Consider the following 12,929-nt stretch of genomic DNA (forward strand, 5'->3'; position numbering starts at 1 on the left):
GAACATAAACTCAATTATAAATGTAGGAGATGGTGTATTTCTGTTTTCGATTTATAATGTCTGATACTCATTTTATATCAATTTTTAGATTAAATAAGTTAAATATATTCTGTGTCTTTAACCCTTTTAGCTTGTCTCTTGTTCTATCATAAACTAGCAAGACTGAGCTGAACTTCCTACAGTTACGTTTTGTCAGTTTCTTACTGTCTTTCAAACTCATTTGAACTATCATTGGTGCTTTAAGGTTCTCCATTGTTATACTTTTCTTGTACATTTTATCTTTATAGAATGCTTTTATTTATTCCACTTAATGTTTTTGCCCTGTGAATTCTTCCTTGCCTAGTACTTCTTTAGCCACTCTTGCTTTGATATATAGATTTTACATATCTTATGCTTGCTAATCTTGTAATGTTTTACCTTTTTGTTTGTACGTTTCCCTGACCTTGTATTTATCCTTTAACATGCAGTTGGTTTATTGACTTTTATCTTTAAAAATTTGCAAAGCAGATAACATTAGTGTTAAACTATTTTAGTATACTCATGATTCTTAAAACTATGGAAATTAAATTATAAAAATGGAAAACTTCAACATTCAATTCAGTAAAATTTTAACATTTAATTGCCCGATCATTTACAAGTAAGATAAAACTATCCACAGCACAACATTACGCTATCTTCTACCCCAAATTCACCATTTGTAACTTTCACAGAGTTGATCTCTGCTGAAGTTCCTCCTATCCCTCTGGCCATTTCTTCTCTGTCTCCTTTGCCAGCTCCTTCTCCTCTCCAGAATGTTGAAGCAAGTAGAATTCCGGAGGGCTCAGTCTTGGGCCCTTTCTCTTCACTGTAGGAAGTGACAGATGGGCTGAAGGGTAGGCAAGAGTCAGTCTCACGAATATGTAGCAGTGATTTCGTCCTGTCCTGTGGCATCTAATGCCACACATATGTAGTCATCTCTAAACCATCCCAAGAAGTCCAAAGGGATTTCTTCACACCTCATTTTCCCCTTGCCCCACAAATACAGTCCATTAGCACACTCTGGATTCTTCAGCCATTATAGAGCTGAATCAAGAGCCTGTCTCCCCTGAGTCTACTCCAATACACTTTAGCTCATTGATTGCCTGAACCGTTGTAATGGTCTCTTTACTGGCTTATCTGTCTCCACTCTCACTCCATCTGCTACCCAACAGTGATCTTTTCAAATTAGACATCAAATTATATCCATCTCTGCCTGGAAATTATTTAGTGACTTCTCATTAACCTCAAAATAGCATCCAAATATTTCAACACAAACAAAAAACCTTTCACAATCTGGTCTCTACTTACCTCAACTAACTCACCTTTTACGCTTATTCCATTTTGCCTGCACTGTTCTCCTTTCAGTTTCTTTAATGCTCTGAATTCTTACACAGGATTCTTACATACCATGCCCTTTTCCTGAAATGTTCTTTCTAAAAAAAAAAAAAAAATTAACGTTTTTAACATTTATTTATTTTTGAGAGACAGAGCATGAGCACGGAGGGGCAGAGAGAGAGGGAGATACGGAATCTGAAGCAGGCTTCAGGCTCTGAGCTGTCAGCACAGAGCCCATCGCAAGGCTCAAACTCACAAACTACAAGACCATGACCTGAGCCAAAGTCAGATGCTCAACCGACTGAGCCACCCAGGCTCCCCATGAAATGTTCTTTCTAGATATAGATACTTCCTGTAGCTGATTCTTTCTTCTCCCTCAGGTCACAGGTCATCTGTCACTTCTTCAGAGAGGGCTTTCCTGACCATATAATGTAGAATATGTTTCACCTGCAACAGCCTTCTTCTCTCTCATACTAACCACTTGCAAACATATATTTACTCATGTGTTTATTTGCTTAATGGTAGGTGACTTTTAAGATGGCCACCAGTGATTCTTTACTTCCTAGTTTCAGGCCCTCGCACAATCCCTTCCCTGTGAGTATGGTTTGGACTAGTGGTTTGCTTCTAACCAATATAGTATGGCAAAAACATTGAGGGGTTACTTTTGTTATTAGGTTACTCTGACTTCTGTTGTGTTCTCTGGCTGGCTCACTCTGAGAGAGGCCATCTGGCGTGTGAATTTCCCTTTGGAGGGTCCAATGGCAAGAAATTGAGGGAGGCCCCCAGCCAATAGTCAGCAAGGGACTGAGGCCCTCGGTCCAACTCTTCAGGAGAAACTGAATCCAGCCAACAGCCACCTGAGCTATTCATCTCTCCCCCAACATGTCAGGAAACAGGTTTGGGAAAAGCTAGCAGGTCTTTGCCACAATAAGGCTGCCTTACTTACTTTTCCATTCTCATTTTTTTTGTGACTACTCCTTCGCACAAAAACTATTCTCTAGCCAGTATACTAGTAGTTCATTATTTAATTAATTAATTGATTCAATAAATATTTACAGAATACCCCCTATGTTCCAGTTACTAAGTTAGGCATTGGAATAAAGCAATGTACAAAATATCCTATCCCTACGTTAGTGGAGTTTATATTACGGAGAAGTAGAGACAGACATTGCAAAGGTATGAAATGTCAAATTGAGATTAGTGTTAATGGAGGAAAATAAAGTAACTGGGAGAAGGGCGTGTCAGGAGTTATGAGTCACTATTTTGTTTTGAGTGTGCTCAAGGCAATCCTCCCTGAGAAGCTGACATTTGAACAGAGACTCCAAAGGAGAGGCGGAGAGTGTCACACAGTTCTTAGGGGAAACGTGTCAGGTAGGGGAAAAGCCTATGCACAACCTCTGAAGCAGGTGTGTTTGAACCCAGCAAAAATGTATCAAATTCTATATATTTACCAAAGGTAGAGCTGATGAAGTTTGCTTATAGGTTGCATGTAGGATGTGAGACAATGAGGAACTTGAAAATGTTTCTGAGGTTTTGTGTCGAGCAACCGTATTAACCAATTGCCTTTTGCTGAGGTAGGGGAGACGTGGTTTTTGAGGGGGTGTGGGTAGAAATGAGAGGTTGTTTTTGTACTCATGTTCCAGAAACATGTGTTATCTTTCACTTTGGCTCTTTGCATTCACTGATTGATCTTTCTAGAATATCCTCTCACCTACGCCTTCCCAGGCTAACTCCTATGGGGGATACTATCCTCAGTGTCGACATCACCTCCTCCAGCGGCCCCCCTGTGCCAGCCGGATCTCAGCTGTAGAATCTAGTCAAGCTGTTTTCTTACATTCCTTCCTGATGGGAATGCAGGCTTCTAGAGAACAGGAACTATGTTCTACTTATCTTTATAAATCCGGTGTCTCGCACAGTGCCAGTCACCTAGACGGTACTCGATAAAAATAAAATGTTGTTAAATGATTGAATACACGGGTGTAAGAAATGATAGAGCTGACGTAGTGCCAACAGTAAAGCATTTTCCAGACACAAACAGTGAATCAGCACGATATATTTGATGAACTTCAAATGGTTAAAAATTGTGGAGACATGAAGTGTATGGCTGTGCTAGGGGAGGGGCAAGTGGTGGCGAGTCACCCTGGACACCTGAGGGAGGAGAGTGGCGGGAAGGGCTGTACTCCATGCTAACGTGCTGGGCAAATGTGTTGACCACTAACAAGTTGTGAGCAGAACGCTTCGTGTGTCTTTTGTGGTATGTCCTCCAGTTTCCCACGAGAAATAGAGCAGGCATTTTACTTGGCTTCTTATTTCCTATGCAAATCTAATTTAGAGGAAAACTTTACCCCTCAACCTGTAGGAGATTGTCAGTCCCTGACAGTTTGTGCTGAAGAATGTATTTATTTGCATCATGTTGATTTTTTTGCTCTTTGTTCATTCTTTTTTTTTTTTTAAGTTTATTTACTTATTTTGAGAGAGACAGAGACAGCCTGGAGGGGGAAGGGGCAGAGAGAGGGAGGGAGGGAGAGAGAATCCCAAGCAGGCTCTGCACTGCCAGCACAGAGTCTGACGTGGGGGTCGAACTCGCAAAACTGTGAGAGGATGGCCTGAGCCGAAACCAAGAGGCCCACACATAACCAACCGACTGAGCTCCCAGGCGCCCCCTTCCTGTTTGTTCACTCTTAAGTAATGAAGAAGAGGGGCTCCTGGGTGGCTCAGTCGGTTGAGCGACCGACTTTGGCTCAGGTCATGATCTCGCAGTCCTTGAATTCTAGCCCCGCGTCGGGCTCTGTGCTGACAGCTCAGAGCCTGGAGCCTGTTTCAGATTCTGTGTCTCCCTCTCTCTGACCCTCCCCCGTTCATGCTCTGTCTCTCCCTGTCTCAAAAATAAATAAACGTTAAAAAAAAAACTTTAAAATAATGAAGAAGAGTTAGGCTGTGCACCTGTCTCATGTTTTCTAACCATCCACTACATTGCTGGTGAGATCGAAGTCTTTCAATGTATTTATTAGTCTTTAATTTTTTTGTGTTTATTTTCCTAATTCTGTTCAGTTTTTTTTATTTCTATGCTTTATTGGCTTTGTAGAGCTCTTTATATCTTAAAAAAATTAACGTTTCAGAAAGTTGTTCTTAAATGTCACTGAATTATTTCTAGCATTTAGAATCCCTGTTAAATTTGCTATTTCTCCTTTAGATATCTACCATTCCCAAGCAATGTGTTTCAAGGACAGACATCTCCTTTAGGACAATGAGATTTACATTTTGTTCTAGTAATACCAGCACTGTAGTTTTTTCTTCCGAAAAAGCCAATGTGTATGCAAATGTAATCATTAGAGCTGAATAATAAAGCCATCAGTGTAGTTCTCTTATTCCTTGATTCTATACAGCATTTTAACTTATTTAAAGAGAAATATTATGCTTAGAAATTAAAATTTAGACTTTGGGTTTCTAACCAACAGCTCTATTCTCTAGAATTGCAAGATTTGGAAAATAACATTCAATGAATAATTATAAAATAAAAGTCTTAAAATTTAGTTTCCACTTTTCGTTTCAAATTCTCTCTCCCTGGTGGCATACATCCATTGTTAGAATGATAACCAAGAAAATAAGCCCATAAAATGAACACGTTAAATCAAAATAATATAGAATAAACTAGCTTCTCTTTCTCCCTGTTTCTCTCTCTTTCTCTCTCACACACACAAATTATTTTTCACAAGTGTGTAATGAGCACAAATTGTGTAGACTATGACTTGGAGTCTTTTTATCTTTGCTTTTTTTTTTCCTTAGAGGCAATCTTAGTGACTAAAATATCATTTATTTCAATGTCATTGAACCTTTCTTGAAATCCCAATGAACACGATAGAATAAGTCTGGAAAAGCAGAAAGGTTAAGTTGAAAGAATCCAAAAGACAAGAAGGTGAAATCTAGGCTCCATTGCCAATTCACATGAACTATCCTGTGAAAGGAACCACTTGTACACTCTGTAGCCAATTTCCTATCTATAGAGGCAGCAGCTACCTCAGGGGGTGGTGCTGAGATCAAATATACAAACTTCTAGAAAATATTAAAACCAGTTGAATGCAATCTGTGCCAAAAAATTAAACCATTCAGAAAAAAAATGAGTTATATAAATCAAGGCATAACTGTTTCCCAATCATTCCATTTTCAAGCAGGAAACCAGAGTGAGATTTTTATTCTATGCATCAGGCACAAGCTCACTTTGGATTCTTTCTGAAAAGTCTGGTCCGGGGGTAACTTAAGCATTGTTGGTGAGTCAGCTTTTCATTTGTATTCTGACTTCTCCCTAACTTTACCCAAGTCCTATGAATAAAAGAATATATAAATAATAGAAATTATATAATTATATTCTGCTTTTAAAACTTTGTGTCCTTTGAAGGGGATGGGAAAATGACCAGGGGCATGTATTTTCTGTGTGAGGCTAAGAATATCCTTGAGTACTCTGACCCACAAATCCCTCCTTGGTAAAGGCCAATTTTCTGCTTTAAGAAAGTGCCTGGTTACTTAGTTCAGACTGGAGTATTCAGCAGTACTTTTTCATAACCACAAATTAATTTTTGTAATCTGATTATGCAATAACGTGGAAGAAGATAATCTCTCAAATTGGGTTAGTCTTTAATCAAAGCCAAAATTTTAGGTCCAAGATACCTTGCACGAGACAACTATTAACGCAGGTACATAGGGGGGAAATCATGGCAATCACAGGTTGAGATGCATTTAGGTTAAAATAAGAAACTCAGTGACATAAGCTGGGCATCAGTGGGTTTGGATATAGATGGACAGATGCCATAACTGATGTTTATATTAAAAAAGAACGTTTTGATCAATAATTAATTGATATTTTATGTTTTTATTGATAACAGTGATTTTCTTTGTGTTTCACCCTAACCTGAAAGATTGCAATCATTTTTCTGGAAACATATACAAAGCCAAAGAGCTATTTGCAAGGGAAATGAATTTTCCAGGGAAACTCATCTAGAAATATCGAGACAATTTTCAAGTAGAAATTAAATCTACCAAATTAAAAGGTTGTTAGGAAATGCTTTCTTAGGTTCTGTTTTGTTTATTTTTACAATTTAGGGATAAATGTGCCAGTTCAAGAAGCACGTTCATTTCAGTGTGAAGCATGGGGCTAAGCACTGTAGAGAATACCAAAGTGAACACCGAGAATTGCTTGCATTGTGTTGCATTTATAGCTTACTGTGTGCTTTAATATTTATTATTCACTTTGATCTTTCAGCCACCTTGGGAGGAACAGCTCCCAGGTATCATTACATGTATTTTGGACACAGAGGAAGAAACAAGACCAGATACCATAGTTGCCTTGACCAATGTCAGACAATTAGTTTTACAGGACAGTACCTTCAGTGAATTAACACTACTGTAAAGGGGATCCTGACATAAGATAGACCAGTTCCAGCTAGGAGAAATGAAGGTACTTAATATGGGCCTTGAAAATGTCTTAGATTACAAAGGCTTGGCATTTTGGGTGGTGGAAGTGGTGTGGAATAAAATCTTGGATTTGTGAAAAGTAGGATACTGGACGATAGAGGGCCTTGGTCTGGAATTGTAAGAGGATGGGGAGCCACTGAGTATTTTTGAGGTAGCTTCTTGTTCATACAATGAGATTCAGTCTGCCATGGTTCAAATCTCAGTTCCGTCACTTACAAATTATTTGGTCTAGGGCTTTATCTAAACCACAGGTTCCTCAACAGTAAAGTGAGTCTCAAACCCACTAACTTCTAAGGCTTGTTGTGAGGATGTAAATGGGTGAAGTTCATATGCCTGGAGAAGAGCACCTGAAAATAATGATTAGTCATAGATATGACCAGATCAGAGGTGCACTTTAGGACAGCTATTATGGTAAGACATGACAAAAGTCAGGGGTCATGGGGGAGTAACTGGAGAAAGGGGTCAAGATGAAGTTCAAACAGCGAGTTGGAGCCTACACCAAGAGTCCAAATGAGGCACAGTGAGGGCTTACCTTGGAACATCAGCACTGCGAATGTTAAGTGTCAAACATTTTAATACCTTCTACAGGAGAGAAATAAAATGTGAAGCATGTGTTTTTAAACTGTCCCCAAATTAAAGCTTCTCTCTGTTGACTGGCTACATTTAAAAAGTTTGATGGCCAAATTTATGATGGTTTGTTCCAGTCCCCAAATCCTATAAATACACCAGATAATTCAAGCCTTCACACCTGTTCAAACAACAACAGAGATAAAACAAACTAGCGGAAAGACCATCCCTTTCCTTTCCTTAATGAGATTCCATCGATTTTTGCAAACAAATGAAAGACAATAAATTGCCCCAAATGCCTTTTTTTTTTTTTTTCACAGCCAGGTTATAGGACGATTCCCAGCCTACTCAATACCATCAGGCCACACAGCTGGACCATAAAATGCTTTTGCAGCTCTAAGGATATTCCCCTATGTCCCTTTGTTCCCAACAGAGCTCTGGGCATCAGCGAGTTTATCCTGTTGGTCTCAAGACTAATATTTCTTTGTTTGTTTCACACATCAATAACCAAAAATCTCTAAAAAGTCACAAAGGAGCTCATGAAGAGGTCAGAGGCTGCCCCAAAGGCATTTGATTTCTGTCCCAGGAACTCCATACAGACCTCAGATCTGGGCTGGAGTAACCTTTATTAACTTGTCATTTCCTACAAGAGTAGTGCATTTGCTTCCTTCCAGTGGCTTCTGTTTTGTACGCTCAGTTCTGCAGAGGAGACGGAGGTCTAGGGTTGTGCTGTTCAGCATGGAGCCATGAGCAGCATGTGGCCACCTGAGCATATGAAATGTGGCAAGAATTGAAATGTGCTGTAAGTGTAAAATACACACACACTGGGTTTCAGAGGCTTGGTACGAAAAAAAGAAAAGAAAGTATCTCACTATTTTTATATTGATTACATTTTGAAATGATAATATTATAAAACTAATTTCATTAGTCTTTTTTTTTACTTTTTCTAGTGTGTCTACTAGATAACGTAAGATTACATATGTGGCTCACATCGTATTTCTTTTGAAAAGTGCTGTTCTAAGAGGAGGATGCCATTAGTCCCCCAGATTCTCTTGACAAATTCAAAGCAATTGGCAATTGTTGATTATTTTGTTGAGCACTCTTTGGTTGGACATATAACCTCACTGTTCATAGGAGCTGAATTTTTAAATCTCTATTTTATATTTGTCCTGCAATCTGTCCTGTTCACTTGACTCTAGTGCAAGACAGCTTCCATTTTGTCTTAATAAAAGGAGGCAAATTAGGTAGAAGATAAATAAATAAAGGCAGATGGGAAAGAAAAATGCAACTTATCGAGAAATTTCTACTTAAAACACCTCTACAGTATGTTATTTTTGCCATTTTTACAGAGGAAGAAACGGTGGCTCAGAGAGGTTAAGTAAGTTTTCCAAAGTAATACACTTCATATCCATCAGAGGACTCACAAAGGTCTAATGGACTCCGAAGCACAAACTCCTCCTCTACATCATAATGGCTCTCTTCTATTGATAACTTTTGAGAAAACTAAACAGTAACAATTGATTTTGGAGATATTTCTTTTATTAATCACCAATATCCTGGTTTGTGATTTATGCTTGTATTGGTGCTTATTTGCCAAATTATGTTAACAATTTGAGTTAGAGTATATAGAACAAACTTTATTCATGGAAACTTTTATTCATAAGAGGTCAGTAAGTACTGCACTCTCTTACTTCTCTTCTAGCAGTGTAACCTTAAATAGCCACGTATGCAACATGGAGTTAATGACACAGACCTCATGGGGCTCTTGAGGAGTAAGAGAAGGCTCTGTGGGAGAAGGTAGAACATCCACTTGCCAGAGTTGGCCTCTCCAAACCATCCTCCCACCCCTGGAGTCGGACAGAAGATAATGACGTCACCTTGTCCTTTATTGCCAGACATTTGGGGCCACTTTTCCTTTCTGTAAATGAGATACAATATGAAAAAGCTAGAAATTATGAGGACTTTATGGGTTGCCTACTTCATCGCTCTCTTAACACACAACTGTTTCTCAGGAACGACAGACAAATCTCATAAAGTTTCCTTTTAATATTCCATTTCAGCCTCTTTGATCTTTTTACTCAAAGACTTTTTTTCTCCTCTGCTAACCTAAATTTTCCTCATTAATTATTTTGGATGAAAATAAGAAAGATATTGGAAGATTACTGTCACTTCATAACTTTCTCTTCTCTAGACTAAGTTATCCTGTGGCCAGTAATTGTCTCCTTTTCCTCAGATTCACTGCTGTCTCCTGAAACCCATTTGTGTGAATTTTCCTTCAACTGGTTCTTATTAAGTAAAATTCTGATCATAGAGGAATGCATTTCTGTCATTATTTTAGAAAGATTTCCTCCAAAGTCAGTCGATATGTATTTGTTCTCTTGCTTCAACTAGACTCTAGGAGAATGATCTAAGGAATTTGAGGATAATAATAGTTTGTTGCTTGCTACTGTTGACTCAGTTTCTCATTTTAACATTTGAGACTTAAAAAACTAAGATAAAGGATAGTGGAGAAGGAGGGTCAACAGAAAAGGTGCATTTGTTCATCAGGACTTGACATGGAGTCAGTGCAGTGTTCAGGTAGCATTGGAACCAAAGTGTAGTAATCAGTGTGTTGGATTAGGTCCCTGATACTATAAAGACCCTGCCCTTACTAGTTTACTTTCACCACAGGGAATGAAGGCATTGCCAAGGAGAATGTGTTAATACCAAAAAGAACAATATTGAGACTCCTCTCAAAATTTAATTACTAATCTATCAAGACACTTTTTGTGTTCTTTAATCTCCATATGTTTAGAGATTTTAGTTTACGGGGGTCAGAGCAATGGTTCCAGGGAACTGGAAGGTGAGACTACCACTCTGCCACTCGGGCACCTCATACCACTGAAACAGCATGTGAAAGCATATATATTTTGGCTAGGAGATTGAAGCTGATTATCTGGGGCAAATCGACTTGTCTGATACAGTGGCACCAAAGATGAACAGGATTGGAACTTGGAGGATTCTCTGGATGTGCTACTCAGTTTTCCCATATTCTGTAGCAAAATAATACAGGCATAGCTGTTTATTCCTTCAGGAATGAAGATGCGGGTTCTTCAGGCAAGAAACCAAGACTAGTTTAGGTATTTGATAAGGGTAGAGAGTATTCAGAATAGTAATGAAAGAAGGATATTATAAATCCAACTACAGCCATGGGAGTGATTTCATAAACAAGGGCCACAGAAGTCATGTATGTTTTTTCCTTGCCTTGATACAAATATATTCATTTTTATTAATGAATCTTTTCCTCTGCTCAATTCTCATTAATGTAAGGTATGTTAGGAAGGACTAACGATGTACCTCAGTGTTCAACTACATGATATCGAAAGGGGAGAGTGGATTGCTAGAAGAGAAGTAACTATCATCCAGAGATGCATAAAATAATATGGAGCTTTGTGTTTCATCTTTTGTGGAGGTCAGCATGTTGAGTTGACCCAAACACCAACTTTTCTAAGGCTGATAACCATATTTCTAACAATTCACTTCCCTGAATGGTTCTGGCATAGGGTTTACCCATGAGAAGAACTACTGGGAGATTTTGAAGTTGGAAATAAAGCAGAAGCCACCATTATTGGGAGGACATGGTGGGAGGATGTTGGACAGATATGGAAACTCTTTGGAACTCTCCAGATGCCTCACTTCACAGCTGTGACTGCCAGACAGATGTCTCCATGAGCCCCTCCTCCACAGTCATGGCAGCCAGATGTGGTGGCTTCTTGACCTTCACAGTGACTCTTACTTGGCCACCTTTTCCAGTGCTGTGGGCTAAAATCATGAATAATGACTTCTCCAGTATTCTAGCTGCTGCTTTTCAGGTGTTTTCTGCCCAGTTCTTCCCACATTCAGAAAGCCTCCAATTCCTCTATCATTATTACCACTTTATTTTCAACACGTGCAATGGATCTGTTTCCCTAACTGAACCCAAACCAAGATAGTATAGGATCAAGTGATCATTGCACTGAGTAACTCATTATTTCCTTAATTTGATTCCTTCAAATTTAATTGCAATAATCTTGGGACCTAATGTTTCATTATAATCATTATACATGTAGTTTATCGTTGTCATATTTATGAATAAGTAGATAAACATAATTTTTGGTTGCTAGCTATATGAACATTTAACTCTTTATAATTCTGAAGGAGTTATAAAAAAAAACAATGGAACCATACCAATATTTTATACTCATAGCTAGTTACCAGGTAAGATGATATTCAGTAGGCAGTGGTCCTGCTAATGGTGACACAAAAACATCTAGATGAATACTAAAAAAAAATAAACCATCATTTGATGTTTGAGTACATGGTGATAAACATTTTGATGCTTTCAGTACTTGAGGGTTTTGATATTTTGTAGATAACATGCAAAAATGATTCATTAAGCTTTTAACTTTGTATTCAGATGTTTGTCATCATGCTCTTGGAATAGAATAGGAACACCACTCTATTCCATTTGTTTTCATTTCCACATTAGTGCGGAAGAAACATAATTAAATAGTCAAAGTGCTGAGCCTCTGAATTAAGCACTGGCTCTGTAATTCAGACAATTTCATCAAATGCTCTTGCTGTTTCTGGACTTCCATCAAATCACTTTGGTTTAATGCCAGCTTCATGGATTTCATGGCATGAGAGTTATTAGTTAAAATGTAATTAAACATGAATTATTTCCCATTGCAGTTTTGTAAGCTAACACATATTTAGGTGTGAGTTGGCAATAAACTATAAACAAATACGGTCTCAAACACAAACCTCCCCCCAGTTAACCAAGACAATACTGGCTTTGCTAAATATGTCTATAGTATCCATTTTGGTAATTTCAGCTTCAAATGACTACAAATCTAATTGAACCTGACCGAAACAATGAAGATACTCTAGTAGTTCACAAAACATAAATTCTGAAATTCCCAAGAATGAAATTCAGCTAAGATTCAAACTTGTTTAAAAAAATGTATGGGCAAAGCTTCAATCACAAACATTTCAAACTACATTGGAGAAATAATTTGATGACGAATTGATCTGCTAGGAATCTGAACTTTTTAAAAGCAAATCTTCATAATCTTCTGTAAACTACTGTTATTTCTGCATGTTATTTATGTATGTTCAATAAAAATAGATTAATACAAAAAATCTGTTTCAGTTATTCTGTATATTTGGTTAAAGAAGATTTATCATACTTCAAAGTTGCAATCATAGAATTTCAGGAGTGGGTGAATCTTAACATTCATCTACTGGATGAATTATATATATATATATAATATAATATATATATATATATATTCAGAGAATCCAAGTTTAATAAATGATGGTTGACATAAATTATATCAGGCATTACTTAATTTTTGTTGTTGGCAATAGAGTACTTAAAAGTCTTTCTTCTTCAAGGTCTTATTGTGATTATTAATCATTATACTCTAAAAACGCAAAAGTTTCAGTTAATAGTGTATAGGTAGTAGAAAGTTATATTAAAGCAGTGCTCCAACAGGCCTTCCTTCAGTGTTAACTCTCTT

The 12,929-nt window shown here is 37.8% G+C and overlaps 1 long non-coding RNA gene across 1 annotated transcript in view; it reads left to right on the plus strand.

The window, feature by feature from the left end:
* The window catches only part of LOC123590647, a 102,400-nt gene extending 93,153 nt beyond the window's left edge, over nucleotides 1-9,247 (plus strand). Inside the window, exon 3 of the long non-coding RNA XR_006708895.1 lies at nucleotides 9,092-9,247. This is a non-coding gene — a long non-coding RNA (uncharacterized LOC123590647). The remainder of the gene's footprint in view (nucleotides 1-9,091) is intronic.
* The last annotated feature ends 3,682 nt before the right edge of the window (nucleotides 9,248-12,929 follow it).

This window comes from Leopardus geoffroyi, chromosome B4 (genome assembly GCF_018350155.1).
Source record: "Leopardus geoffroyi isolate Oge1 chromosome B4, O.geoffroyi_Oge1_pat1.0, whole genome shotgun sequence".
NCBI lineage: Eukaryota > Metazoa > Chordata > Mammalia > Carnivora > Felidae > Leopardus > Leopardus geoffroyi.